The sequence below is a fragment of the Phyllobates terribilis genome, unplaced genomic scaffold (assembly GCF_046119375.1).
Source record: "Phyllobates terribilis strain yellow unplaced genomic scaffold, ASM4611937v1 Scaffold_4__5_contigs__length_816908805, whole genome shotgun sequence".
Taxonomy (NCBI): domain Eukaryota; kingdom Metazoa; phylum Chordata; class Amphibia; order Anura; family Dendrobatidae; genus Phyllobates; species Phyllobates terribilis.
In genome coordinates, this window is record NW_027362764.1 from 255,993,160 (window position 1) to 256,008,851 (window position 15,692).

Sequence of the window (15,692 nt, forward strand, 5' to 3'; positions counted from 1 at the left end):
TTTATATAACCTGTCATGTTCTGGGGCATTTCTGGGCAGGCATTGACTATTGTCGTTAAAATGCCAAAACCGCATGAGCATTTCATAACGGGTCCTAGGCAGAATGACTGAAAACATAGGGGTGGCTTGAACAGGGTGGTTGGACCAGTAGGATCGAATGCTCGGTTTTTTAACAAGCCCCATGGCAAATGTAAGTCCTAAAAATTTTTTTATTTCCGGGACATTAGTTGGTGTCCATAAATTTGCCCTAGCATAGTAAGATCGGGGATTCTGGCTTATGAATTGGGATGCATATAAATTTGTTTGCACGACAATATGCTCTAGCAAGCTGTCTGTAAAAAACAAATTAAAAAAATGAATTGGTCCAAAATCTTCCACCTCCACATTTATACCAGGAGTGGCGTTGAAATCAGGGCTGAATGGAGCAGCCGAATCCGAAGCCTCCCATCTGGGAAATGCTAGATCATGTGGCAACGCCCCTTGTACACTGGGGTGCGCCAATTCACTAGTAGCAGGGACAGCGCTTGTACTGGGCAGTGTTCCCTGATTTGGAGACGTTTCTCCAGTAGCGCTATTTGCACCTATTGCTGTACTTGTCCTTGGGCTTGAGGATGGAACAGAATCACTGCTCATTTCTGAGCTCTCAGTGTCGCCGCTACTAAAGCCCTCAAAATCCATATCTCCATCTGAGATTGCGCTGTCATCAGTGTCAGAACACAGCAGGGCATACACCTCTTCTGCGGTATAAGTCTGATGGGCCATTTTATTTTTAGATTTTTTGACTGGACTGAACGGACCGGACTGAAAGGACGGGACTGACCGGACTGGACTGACCGGACTGGACTGACCGGACTGATCTGACAGGACTGACTGACCTGACAGGACTGACTGATCTGACAGGACTGACTGACTGATCTGACAGGAGTGACTGACTGACAGATCTGACAGGACTGATCTGACAGGACTGACTGATCTGACAGGACTGACTGACTGACAGATCTGACAGGACTGACTGACTAGACTGATCTGACAGGACTGACTGACTGGACTGATCTGACAGGACTGACTGATCTGACAGGACTGACTGACTGACAGATCTGACAGGACTGACTGACTGACAGATCTGACTGACTGACAGATCTGACAGGACTGACTGACTGACTGATCTGACAGGACTGACTGACTGATCTGACAGGACTGACTGACTGATAGATCTGACAGGACTGACTGACTGATAGATCTGACAGGACTGACTGACTGATAGATCTGACAGGACTGACTAACCCTAACTCTTACTTTCTTTTTTATTTATTTTTTTTACTTTCACAGTGGCAAGGCTGACACAGCTCTTGTCACACTGTTTCTCCTCTGCTCTCTCACTGAGATCGGAGGAGAAACAGTATATTTATCAGGCAGATTGCCCGGGAAAGTTTGTTGCTAAAACAAACTTCCCTGGTGATCTCTCTGATTGGCTGGTGTGACTCTGACATCATCGAGACCTGAGCCAATCAGGTCTCGATGATGTCAGAGGTCACAGCACCGGGATCCCCGCCGCTCCTGAGGTATGTGGGGGGTCCCGATCGCCGACCACCAGCTGTCACTATCTTTTAAATGCCGCGATCGCTATGGATCGCGGCATCTAGAAGATAGGAACAGGTTAACATCATGGGGACCTGATCCATTCAGGTCCCCATGATGCCACATGTCAGAGCTATCGCTCTGAACCGGTACCGCAGCGCTAGCAGGACCCTGGGGGTCCTGAGCACTGCGGGACCACCCACCGTTTTTAAACGTCGGCGCTGCACAAAGCCCGGGCAGCGCCGACGTTTATGTACAGTGGGCTGTCCTGAACCGGTTAAATACCTGGCCTGTAGGTAAGTAGTTTGAACAGCAAACTGCGGTGAATTGCTTCAATGACACACTAAAGGAAATTTTAAATGGAGGCCAGAAATGGCAGTATTTTCTGACAACGTATATGTAATCCATTTGATGGAGAAAACACAGTTTTAAATACCTGGCCTGTAGGTAAGTAGTTTGAACAGCAAACTGCGGTGAATTGCTTCAATGACACACTAAAGGAAATTTTAAATGGAGGCCAGAAATGGCAGTATTTTCTGACAACGTATATGTGATCCATTTGATGGAGAAAACACAGTTTTAAATACCTGGCCTGTAGGTAAGTAGTTTGACCAGCAAACTGGTGTGAATTGCTTCAATGACACACTAAAGTAAATTTTTGATGGAAGCCAGAAATGCCAGTATTTTCTGACAACGTATATGTGATGTGTGGATTGCTTTTTTAGCAAACAATGAGGATTAAGATCCAAAGAAAAGTATTCCGGGCCCCTGAGACCTGGGCCTTTGTATAGAAATATCTAATAGCAGCAGAAGGCAGAATTGGAATGGAGCCTCTTATGCTATATGCACTGCAGTCTGCTATATACACTGCTGCCTATACACCCTGCCTGCCTGATATCTCTGCAGATAGATTAGTCCTCAGAAGGACTGTTTGTTAAGATGGATATGTGTAATGTACAGTTTTTCTCCCTACACTACCTAATACACAAGCAAATCTGTCCGTGACGCAGCAGCACCTCTCCCTACACAAGCAAATAGCGCAGAAAAACGGTGTTCTCTGACTCGCCCCCTGGGCCGTGGGGTACCCGGAACCGGGCTTCTGTACGATGCTGGGGGTAGTAGTGGCAACCCAATCCCGTGGCTCAGGGTGGTCAGACCAAGTGTTGTGGCAGTTTACAGTATTTATAGATTTGTGAATGTCCGACTAAACCACCCGTGGATTGCGGTCAGAGATAACCGCCGCTGCGAGGCAGACCGCTGAGGCTGGTGTTGGTGTGAAGCACAGGGGTAGGATAACTCCCCACGGGAAGAGTGTAGCCTCAGGGCAGTGTAAGTGGATGCTGGGGGTGATGGTGCAGGCGCAGCAGAAATCACACAGAGTCCAATGATGCAGTCCAGGGTCTTTTACTCACAGTTGTTATCCAAGTCACTTCTGTCAGCAAGGACTGCCCGAGCCGTGCTGCGTCCACCAGGTGAGGAGCTCGGTCAACCCCCAGGCAATTCAGGAGTATGGCACAGGACCCCCTTCTGTCCTTTCTCTGGCCTCTCGTGCCCCACCAGTGTCCTGACTTCTGTCCAGCTACCATGGACCGTGTCGGGTAAGCATTGACCTTCACTTCCCGCTATCCTATATGGTGCCTTCCTAGCAGGTTTAGTGGGGGGTCGCACCATTAAATGATCACGACCTCCGGTTCTTGGCTGAGGGATGATTTACCTCCACCAACTTGGGAATCCGGTACCCTTCCACAGCCTGACCCTTCACCCGATATCACGCGGGTTTGCAACGGTTGCTGTCCATTCTGCTCTCTTAGGGTCCCTTCTGCCTTCATGTTTCTGGAGCCCTTCCACTCCTCTGTCTCTTCTCCTTCCTTCTCCTTCCCCTCTTCTCCTCTCTGGCCCCGGCCTTTTCTCTAGGCCTGCCTCGTGGAGCTGAGCTCAGGCTGAGCCTCGGCTCCCTGTCAGCTCTGACTGAGCTGAACTCTGCTCTCTCTTCTCCGCTCTGAGCCACTTGACTAAGATGGCTCCCACCTTTTATCTGCTTCTGTGTGTGTGTCTGAGCTCAGGTGACCTGCACCCAATGAGCTCCTTCCTATGCCCCAGAAACCGTCCCCTTTCTGCTCCTACACCACTGGGTTCTCTCCCCCCTCCCCACTCCAGCAGGGACATGGTCAGTTGTGCCTGCATCTGGGAGCACCGTCGAGCTGTCCCCCGGAAATGGGGTGAATGTATGTGTATGCAGCTAACTGAGCCCTGGTCCACACTCCATCTTTACTTGGGAGTGGAATATCACACCTCTGGTTGAGGTGCAATACCCCTGTAGCAGCCGAGCCCTCGGGGCGCTACATTCCCCCCTGGTAAACCACAGCACGTCCTCAGGCTGGAAAAGAGTAAAAACATTTGATTTACAAGACATGCAGAATTAAAGTTTTTTTTTTTTGTTAGAAAACAGCCGACATTATTCAATTCCCTTTAAGGGAAACACTTTCTCTTTCTCAACACGGTTAGCCATTTTTCTTTACCAAACATTATACTGCATTTTTAATATCACCGGAATTCTTTTATCAGTCATCATGCAAAACATTTTCAATATTATGTAACTCTCCTAGCAGCATATATAACAATTCTATATATAAAACTTTTTCAGGTAAAACATTTTTTAAGTAAATTATCTTCTTCACTGGCCACTGTGCAACTTGCGACCAGGTGTCCATTTTTCAATAAAGTGCAAACTTGCCAAAACTTTTAACAGGAGGGACCTGTTCGTAAACCCTCAACTTAGGCCCTGGGGTGGCTGCAGGGCATAGCCGATCCAGCTGCTGGACCTCATCTTCGGCCACCTCTAACGGGTTTTTGTTCTGAGGTCAGTTGTTGTAGTTTCTTATAAAACCAGTAGAGGGCACTTTAGGAAGTGCAACTTATTTACAGAATTGACCGCTCCCAGTCCTCGGCCGGATAGTTCACTAAGTTGGCTGCTCCCAGTCCTCATCCGGTTTTAACCGACCCGATGCCGGGTAACTCTTGGTAACAGTCTCTTTACCCTGGCGGGTAACTATACATTTGTACGCTGCTGCTCCTTAGTAGCGGTGTCCTCCTTGCGCACCTTCTTCCTCCTCACGATACTCTTCAGACCTGTCCGGGTGATCTGGGTAGCAGGGTTCGGGGTAGCGTTGCTCCTCTTCCTCCCTCCGGATGTTAAGGGCGTACCACCCCCGCAGACCTCTGTGTCTGGTGTAGGACACCCGATCTCCTGGGAACAGATCCCGCCCCTGGTGGCCTTCTGGCAGGTGGCTCTCCACGTCCCTCCGGGTAACAAACACATCCGTGTCCGTCGTTGGGTCTCTGATGAAACCCCACCCCTCCTCTTGTTGGAATTTCACAACGGTCCCTATGATTCTGGGACTGCGTGCGGTTTGGGGGTCTTGCCGGGCGCGCATTTTCTGTTCTGCGCTCCGGGCCTGCAGCTGCTCATGCCTCTGGCGCCGCACCCGCCTCTCCTTCTCCAACTGCGCCACCTGTCGGTGACAGAACTCCCGCCTGCAGGCTGCAACCACCAGTGTCTCCTGCGAAAACCCCATGAAGTCCTCCCCGGCCTGGTCCCACTCGTACTGGACCTCTTCAATCGGGAGCTGGGGGACATCAATGGGCGGTGGAGTAGGCAGGAGCGGACAAAGCAGGGCTCCGTCCTCTGCGGACAGGCCGACCCGGAGACAAGGGTGGACGCACCCCTCTGGTACAGGGATCGACTCTCCATCGGGTCCGGCAAGCTGGCTGTACAGGTCAGTCCCAAGGGGTGGTGGCTTTGGGAACGGGGGCGCACGCGGTTGGGAGGCACCTGGGAAGGTCAGGCCATGCGACCGGGCCTGGAGCGGGCCGCTTCCGACCGCACCCGGGATCAGGGGGCACAACGTGGGGCATGGTTCAGCGGCGGTGTTCGCGGCTTGAGGCCCAGGTATATGCGGTGGGAGCGTGGAAGCTGCAGCGGCTCCTGGGACTTCTGGCTCTGCGGCGAGATCCAGGGGTAAGCCTTCGGTGTCAGGACCCGGGGCAGGGGTGTCCTCCTTACCTGCCTCCGCGGCAGCACTGCTCTCGGCCTCCGGTCTCCTCTCTCTGTCCTCGGGGGCAGGCGCACTGCCGGGTGCTGGCAGCATCTCTTGCTGCCGGGTCGCGACCCGCCAGGCCATCTCCTCCCTCCATCCGGCGATGACTTCCCTCTGCGCCCGGACCATCCTCTGGTCCTACTCCTCCAGCGCTGTCCGCAGGAATTCAGGGTCTTCTGCGGGGAGCTGAGCCATCAGCTCCGTGAGGCTGTACGGGGTCGCCTCGGCCTGCAGCAGGCCGCTTGCCAGGGTGCTGGAGTTGGTGCTCCTCTCCATCTCTGGGTGTGATCTGGCGAGACTGATCCAAACCACACCCTGCCCCTCGGTTTTCTTCTCTTTCCGCCCCTGTTGGGGGTGGTCCTGGGGCAATCTGCTGACAATCTCTCTCAGGGGAAGCCCCCCCACCTTTATGGACATCTCTACAGCCGCACTCATGGCTGTTGGGGGTGGGCTCCTTCTTTGGCGCCATTCTGGGACCTTGCCCACGATGGGAGGTGGCTTCCTCTTATCTTTTGGCGCGCACATCATGGCGTCCGTTCTGCCGGGGCAGGCGCCATTTTCAATACAGTAAAACAGTCTCTTTTCAGGCACGCAATACCCGTTTGTGGCGGGTTGGTCACAATCCTACCGACTACACCAAAGCTGACTCGCCCCCTGGGCCGTGGGGTACCCGGAACCGGGCTTCTGTACGATGCTGGGGTAGTAGAGGCAACCCGATCCCGTGGCTCAGGGTGGTCAGACCAAGTGTTGTGGCAGTCTATTTATAGATTTGTCAATGTCCGACTACGCCACCCGTGGATTGAGGTCAGAGATAACCGCCGTTGCGAGGCAGACCGCTGAGGCTGGTGTTGGTGTGCAGCACAGGGGTAGGATAAATCCCCACGGGAAGAGTGTAGCCTCAGGGCAGTGTAAGTGGTTGCTGGGGGTGATGGTGCAGGCGCAGCAGAAATCACACAGAGTCCAATGATGCAGTCCAGGGTCTTTTACTCAGAGTTGTTATCCAAGTCACTTCTGTCAGCAAGGACTGCCCGAGCCGTGCTGCGTCCACCAGGTGAGGAGCTCGGTCAACCCCCAGGCAATTCAGGAGTATGGCACAGTACACCCTTCTGTCCTTTCTCTGGCCTCTTGTGCCCCACCAGTGTCCTGACTTCTGTCCAGCTACCGTGGACCGTGTTGGGTAAACGTTGGCCTTCGTGGGGGGTCGCACCATTAAATAATCACGACCTCCGGTTCTTGGCTGAGGGATGATTTACCTCCACCAACTTGGGAATCTGGTACCCTTCCACAGCCTGACCCTTAACCCGATATCACGCGGGTTTGCAGCGGTTGCTGTCCATTCTGCTCTCTTAGGGTCCCTTCTGCCTTCTTGTTTCTGGAGCCCTTCCACTCCTCTGTCTCTTCTCCTTCCTTCCTTCTCCTTCTCCTCTTCTCCTCTCTGGCTACGGCCTTTTCTGTAGGCCTGCCTCGTGGAGCTGAGCTCAGGCTGAGCCTCAGCTCCCTGTCAGCTCTGACTGAGCTGAACTCTGCTCTCTCTTCTCCGCTCTGAACCACTTGACTAAGATGGCTCCCACCTTTTATCTGCTTCTGTGTGTGTGTCTGAGCTCAGGTGACCTGCACCCAATGAGCTCCTTCCTATGCCCCAGAAACCGTCCCCTTTCTGCTCCTACACCACTGGGTTCTCTCCCCCCTCCCCACTCCAGCAGGGATAAGGTCTGTTGTGCCTGCATCTGAGAGCACCGTCGAGCTGTCCCCCGGAAATGGGGTGAGTGTATGTGTATGCAGCTAACTGAGCACTGGTCCACACTCCATCCTTACCTGGGAGTGGAATATCACACCTCTGGTTGAGGTGCAATACCCTTGTAGCAACCGAGCCCTTGGGGCACTACATAATGTACAGTTTTTCTCCCTACACTACCTAATACACAAGCAAATCTGTCCATGACGCAGAAGCACCTCTCCCTACACAAGCAAATAGCGCAGAAAAACGGTGTTCTCTGGATTGCTTTTTAAGCAAATAATGAGGATTAAGATCCAAAGAAAAGTATTCCTGTCCCCTGAGACCTGGGCCTTTGTATAGAAATATCTAACAGCAGCAGAAGGCAGAATTGGAATGGAGCCTCTTGTGCTATATGCATGCAGTCTGCTATATACACAGCCTGCCTATACACCCTGCCTGCCTGATATCTCTGCAGATGGATTAGTCCTCAGAAGGACTGTTTGTTAAGATGGATATGTGTAATGTACATTTTTTCTCCCAACACTACCTAATACACGATCAAATCTCTCCCTGACACAGCAGCAGCTCTCCCTACACTGTCTAATCCGGAGTGACTGTGACGAGCATGGCGGCGCCAGGTCTGATATAGACCTGATGACGCTGTGCGGCCAGCCAATCACTGTAATGCCCACAACCAACATGGCTACGGCATTACAGCGCATGACACGCAATCCCTGCATGTTCATTGGGTCTCTATAGAGCGCCAAACATGCAGGGAGGGGACCCCGTCTGAGCAACCCGGAAATACTCGGCGAGCACCGAGCAGTAGCGAGCATGCTCTCTCATCACTACCTATAAATGTATAGCAGACCCTCTCCTTTCTAATGGGAACATGTCGTACCTTGTTACTGTGGCCCAGCTCTATGTGTCTTTAAATTCTTAGTGGGGTTTTTCCCAAATTTTGGCAGCCCTTGCTGTCACAGCATGGGCATTACCACTATAGGAGACCCGCTCCTTTATAATGGGAACATTTTTTTTACTGAGACCCTCCTTTATGTCTCTTCAAAGGGGTACTGGGTTGCATCCAATGTTTTGGCAGCACTTGCAGTCACTGGATGCGCAATAACAGTATAGGAGACCCACTTGTTAATAATGGGAACAACAAAGCATAGCCGGCTGATGGCTCTCTAACAATAGCTACGGCCGACTGCTGGCCTTTTAAGAATAGTAAGGGCTGTCTGATGTCCCTGTAAAAATAGGCTTTATGACTTTTAGAGTCCCTCCATCATAAATAAAAAAGGATGTGACTGATGATGTGTCACACACCACATTGCCAAATAAGGTTGTAAAATGTTAAAATGACATTTCCCGATGAATGCATTTGTCTTAAAAAATAACGTAAAAAAAACAAAACAATAGGATCTTTCTTTAGTATTAAAAACAGCGTCACCAATTTAACCTCAATGTAATCACATTGTTCAGCTCATGCACCTCCTCCTAAATCTCCGAAATGATCACATCAGTCACAAGCTGACAATACTGCAGCACTGCCTTGGCCAAGCGGCAACAGGCTATGCTGAAGATAACATGCTTAATGCTTAATTGACAAACCGCCCAGCGCTGCAGAGTTGTTGAAAGCTGTAACACAGCAGCCTGATCTGTGGTTCTCACCGCTGAGCATACAGCCAGGCATGGACGTGTGTGACAATAAGCAAAACCTGGTGATGGAGAAATGACAGCCTTGGTAGATACGGTTTCCCTCTATGCCAGCCCTTTCACCGAGTTAAAGAATATGGCTGTGGTGAAATACAACTCCCACTGAGAAGCTGTTCCAGATTGAAAAACATTGTGCCCACCAGAGGATTTGATTCTGAGGGCTAACCTTTCTCACCTGCTCAAGAGCCCCATAGCAGCTGCAAAGTTAGCGCTATCATGAACTCTCCTGAGGTAGAAGCCAAGGCACACCAGAGGATTCTCTGGTGGGACCGTCCAACCCTGCTGAGAAGCAGTCCTGGCTAAGAAAATTGTGTGGGAAGGTTCCCGGACACTCTATGGCTGCTTTTTTACTGAGGAGGAAACACACACAAACACGGGGAGAACATACAAAGTCCTTGCAGATGTTGTCCTTGCTGGGATTTGAACCCAGGATCCCAGTGCTGCAAGGCTTCAGTGCTAACCACTGATCCAATGTGCTGCCGTTCACCCTCTAATATCTAACAGGCTGGAGAAACTTGCACCTACTGCCACTCTATCTTCAGCTCCTTTGTGAGAAAATGTATTTGGGCAGCCACTCAGTCTACCAAATAAAATTCCTGAGAAGGAAATTGGGGATGGATTCGCTACTGGTACTGGGGGCAGTGCTAATACCATGGCGTCGTACCATAGTTTGCTGGAAATATTCCAGGCTGGTAGGAGGCAAGCAAATTCCCACAGAAAAGTACCAGCAGTAATGTTCAGGCCACATTTCAAGTGCAAGCAGCTTTAGAGGACTTCCTGGGAGAAATAACATGCAGGGTAGATACGGTTTCCCTCTATGCCAGTCCTTTCACCGAGCAAAATACAACTCTCAGCCAAAAAAGTTGTGGACTGCCTCAATACTGTCCCTGGCCACATTCACCTGTCCACGTGTTTGTGGTTTGGCGGTCCTTCCCGGTAAGTGCACTGGGGAGGGCACGGGTAATGTTGTGGGACCCTTGCTTGTGGAAGGCAGAGGCGATACCGGGAAATATAGTGGCGGCTGGGGACTGAGTATGGACACCCGGCCACGGCCGGCATGAGGTTGTGAAAAGCTTCCGCCTCCACGAGCTTAAAAGGCCATATTTCAAGTGCAAAGCGCTGCCCAGAAATCTGGCAGTTTAGTGTTGCGGCCTGTGGGTGGGTGGGTGGGTGGCTGGCTGCATACTTGCTCTTGCATTCCAAGTAACAGAAAACTAAGCAGATGGTAGCCTTTATCATCATCATGGCCTCACATCGGCACTATGAACTCTCCTGAAGGAGAAGCCTGGGCCCGCCGGAGGAGTCTCCGGTTCTCTCGTGAGCCCGTTCAACCCTGCCAGAAAGCAGCCCTGGCTAAGAAAAGTGTGGGGGAAGGTTCCCGGACACTTTATGGCTGCTTTTTTAATGTGGATCGGCCATGCTTATGCATGTTATTTCTCAAAACACATTACAGTTCAGGCCATTATCCAACTCTGTATTCAAGAAATTAAATGCGCAAAGAAAGATGTGTATGTGTGTCAAAGCACCACTGACAAGTGCGAGTTGAAGTTGGACGGGCTGCCATTGCTTCTGCAACAAGCTCAATTACAGGACTTCCTGGGAGAAATGACACGCAGGGTACATACGGTGTCCCTCTGTGCCAGTCCTTTCACCGAGCTAAATACAACTCTTAGCAAAAAAAGTTGTGGACTGGCTCTGTACCGTCCCTGGCCACATTCACCTGTCCACGTGTTTGTGGTTAGGCGGTCCTTCCCAGTAAGTGCACTGGGGAGGGCACGGGTAATGCTGTGGGACCCGTGCTTGTGGAAGGCGAGGCGATACTGGGAAATAAGTGCTTGCTGGGAACCGGATTGGACACTCGGCCACCGCCTGTATGAGGTTGTAAAAAAGCTTCCGCCTCCACGAGCCTAAAAGGCCACATTTCAAGTGCAAACAGCTGTCAAAAATTTGGCAGTATAGTATTGCAGCGTGTGGGTGGATGGGTGGCTGCCTGCATACTTGCGCTTGCATTCCAAGTAATGGTGTAGGGACAACTGAACGCAGCAGTGGGACAAGGACTTGGATGGTGATTATTGCAAGTCTGCAACGACAGGTGCATGGCGGGAGGCATCTTCGCATGCGCCAAGGATCACTTATGATGGGCACACTTTTAGGCAGTGACCTGGGAGTCAGAGATGCTTCCAGAGGTCTTCCCCATGCTGTTCCCATGTCTTTTCAGCACTGTATGCATGTGTCTGATGATGTGTCACACACCACATGGCCAGATAAGGTAGTAAAATGTTAAAATGACATTTCCTGGTGAATGCATTTGTCTTGGTTGAAAGCAATTCAAAAGTGCAAAAACGCATCAAAAACGCTACGTGTGAACATAGTCCAAGTTGTGGAGGAGTATTTTTGTTTTTGGTTATTTATTTTGCCTTATATACAAGTCATTACCCTGGAAAGGATGTTCCTTAACATATTTCCCTGGGAAATCCATTTTGGTTTTGTTTTTGTATGTTTTATTGTGAGTCCGTAAAAGTGGTGTAATACTCTGACTACATTGCTGACAGCAGTGATCTGGGAGTCAGAGGTGCTTCCAGGGGTCTTCCCCATGCTGTTCCCATGTCATTTGAGCACTGTTCCCATCGATTTGGGCAATTTTTAGGCACTCTGCAGACCGCCTCGGGGAGCCACCTGAAAAATTCTTGAGTTCCCATAGACTTACATTGGGCTTGTTGCTCAGGTCAAGCACCCAAGTATTCCAATTTGCTCGACCCGAGCAACGATTACCCGAGTATTTTAGTGCTCGCTCATCACTATTTACAATCAATGAAAACACAAAAGTCATTAATTCCGTAAATTAGAATAATTAAGAAAACACACCTGCAAAGGCTTCCTAAGCATTTAAAAAGGTCCCTTAGTCTGTTTCAGTAGGCTCCATAATCATGGTGAAGACTGCTGACTTGACAAATGTCCAGAAGGCAGTCAATGACACTAAGTAAATGCCAAGTGAATTTTGCATTTCATTTGGAAATCAAGGTCCCAGAGTCTGGAGGAAGAGTGGAGAGGCACACAATCCAAGCTGCTGGAAGTCTAGTGTGAAGTTTCCACAATCAGTGATGGTTTGGGGAGCCATGTCATCTGCTGGTGTAGGTCCACTGTGTTTTATCAAGACCAAAGTCGGCGCAGTCGTCTACCAGGAAATTTTAGAGCACTTCATGCTTCCCTCTGCCAACAAGCTTTTTGGAGATGAAAATTTCATTTTCCAGCAGGACTTGGCACCTGTCCACACTGCCAAGAGTACCAATACCTGGTTTAAAAACAACAGTATTACTGTGCTTGATTGGCCAGAAAACTCGCCTGACCTTAACCCCATAGAGAAATCTATGGGCTATTGTCAAGAGGAAGATGAGACACCAGACCCAACAATGCAGACGAGCTGAAGACTGCTATCAAAGCAACCTGGGCTTCCATAACACCTCGGCAGTGCCACAGGCTGATCACCTCCATGCCACGCCGCATTGATGCAGTAATTGATGCAAAAGGAGCCCCGACCAACTATTGAGTGAATTTACTGAACATACATTTCAGTAGACCATTTCGGATTTTAAAAACTTTTTTCAAGCTGTTCTTATAAAGTATTCTAATTTACTGAGATAATGACTTTTGTGTTTTCATTGGCTGTAAGCCATAATCATCAGCATTAACAGAAATAAACACTTGAAAGAGATCACTCTGTTTGTTATGACTCTATATAATATATGAGTTTCACTTTTTGTATTGAAGAACTGAAATAAATTAACTTTTTGATGATATTCTAATTTAGTGAGATGAACTTGTACTAGCTATTGAACCCGTTCTACAGCCGGGTGGCGAGCATTTTTATTGATATATGGTCCCTTATCCTGGTCCATAGTCACCCATCCTGCTATGTGCTCCCCCCATCCTGGTATGTGTTCCCCCATCCTGTTATGTGCTCCCCCATCCTGTTATGCGCTTCCCCCATCCTGCTCCCCCATCCTGCACCCCCATCCTGTTATGTGCTCCCCCATCCAGAGCCCTCATGCTGTTTTGTGCTCCCACATGCTGTTGTGTGCTCCCCCATGCTGTTTTGTGCTCCCCCATCCTGCGCCCCCATCCTGTTGTGTGCTCTCCCATCCTGGTATATGCTCCCCCATTCTGTTATGTGCGCCCCCATCCTGTTTTGCCGTACCCACATCCTGTTGTGTGCGCCCCCATCCTGTTTGTGTGCCCCCATCCTGCTCCCCCATCCTGTTATGTGTGCCCCCATCCTGTTATGTGTGCCCCCATCCTGTTATTTGCGCCCCCATCCTCTTTTGTGCTCCCCATCCTGTTTTGTGCACCCCCATCCTGTTTTTTGCTCCCCCATCCTGTTATGTGCGCTCCATCCTGTTATGTGTGCCCTCATCCTGTTATGTGCACCCTATCCTGCTCCCCCATCTTGTTACGTGCACCCCCATCCTGTTATGTTCACTCCCATCCTGTTATGTGCGCCCCCATCCTGCGCCCCGATCCTGTTATGTGTGCCCCCATCCTGTTATGTGCTCCCCCATCCTGTTATGCGCCGCCCCCAACCTGCGCCACCATCCTGTTATGTTCGCCCCCATCCTGCTCCCCCATCCTGGTATGTGCTCTCCCATCCTGTTATGAGCTCCTCCATCCTGCTCCCCCATCCTGTTATGCGCTGCCCCCAACCTGCACCCCCATCCTGTTATGTTCGCCCCCATCCTGCTCCCCCATCCTGTTATGTGCTCACCCATCCTGTTATGTGCTGGCCCCCATGCTGCTTTGTACTGGCCCCCATGCTGCTTTGTGCTGCCCCATCCTCCATCAATTAAATAAAAAAAACACTCCTATTCACCTTTCCAGCATTCCCCTGAAGCACGTCGCCTGGGTTATTTTACTAAAATGGTGCTGGAATCAGTGCCTGCATGCAACGCTGTCTGGCGCCATTTTGTTGAAGACACACTGCAAATGTGTCTTCACTAAAATGGCGCCGGAGAGAGCACTATGCGCATGCGCCGATTCCAAAGCCACACTCCTCTCCCGGCCCGAACAGAGGTGCCGCAGCAACACACCACCCGGTCAGGTATGTGCTTATGGAGCCGGAGATCATTGCCTACGCATACCGCGATCTCCGGTGCCATATACTCCTCTTACCTGTAACGGCTGGATGCGTTCCTCTGTGTGGAGCTTGCACAGTCTATAGAGGCTTCGGACAGAAGGACACATCCCTGGTTATATTATAGATGTATATATATTGTGGGATTTCACTCTCTCTGATAGGCATTAGGTATTTGGTAGTGATGAGCGCAAGTGCTCATTATTCGAGTTTGCCTAGGGTGCTCAGATATGCGCAGAGTATCACAGATGCTCGAGTGACATGTTTGAGTCCCTGCGGTCGCATATTTCGCAGCTGTTAGACAGCCACAAACCAATCGGGCATTGGCCGTATTTGTCAGGTAATCCCAGCATGTTTTGTGGCTGCCTAAAAGCAGTAGGGACTCGAACATGTCACCTAAGCACCCATGATACTCAGTACATACCCCAGCACCCTAGACAAACTCGAGTAACAAGTACTAGTATTAGGCCGTAGGTAGCGTTCATACAGGCAATGCAGTTTTGGTCCAAACATGTGCAGTTTTTATTGCTTTCCACAGGTTGCCCAGCAACAAAGTCAAATGATAAACATAAATCCCTAGTCTTGTCCAGACACTAACTAAACAGAACAATTCCTGGCTACTCATACACGGCTGAGCTAGCCCTATCTCAGTCAAACAAAGCAGCTTTTGTTCATAGTAACCACTGATACTTGCAGTTCTCTGCACGCAACCTGTGCATTTAATCATGATCATATATATAAGTGCGGCCTCACCCGAACAGATTATAGTCCTTTCTGTTACAGCAGACTTCATATACAAAACTGAAATGATCCCACCAGTTGCAGTATCCCCTTCAGTCTGAGCCCCAGCAGCTTCTAGCACCAAACAGAAGTGTTCAACTCCGATCATAATTCACACTGAACAGGCTGCAGTTTCCATAAGGGTCTCTGCAGCTCTCACAGAGTGCTTAGCGCAGCCTCCATTCAGAAAGAAAGCCTGGAATGTCTTTCTCTCTCTCAGCTACAGCTCACATTTCAGCTGGTCACTCACCAGTAGCACACTGATCTCAACTCAACATCCAGCAGACTGACACTCCATTAGGAGACTGCAACTCCATGAAGCTACTTCCTTGTTCTTAGCGAAACCCTTCAGGTGAATATAATCAAGACCCTTCCGAGCTGAGATTTAACCCTGATCTTCCCAGGTACATATACAGTGGGGAAAAAAAGTATTTAGTCAGCCAACAATTGTGCAAATTCTCCCACTTAAAAAGATGAGAGAGGCCTGTAATTGACATCATAGGTAGATCTCAACTATGAGAGACAAAATGAGAAAATAAATCCTGAAAATCACATTGTCTGATTTGGAAAGAATTTTTTTTCAAATTTTGGTGGAAAATAAGTATTTGGTCAATTGCAAACAAGCACAATTTCTGGCTCTCACAGACCTGTAACTTCTTCTTTAAGAGGCTCCTCTGTC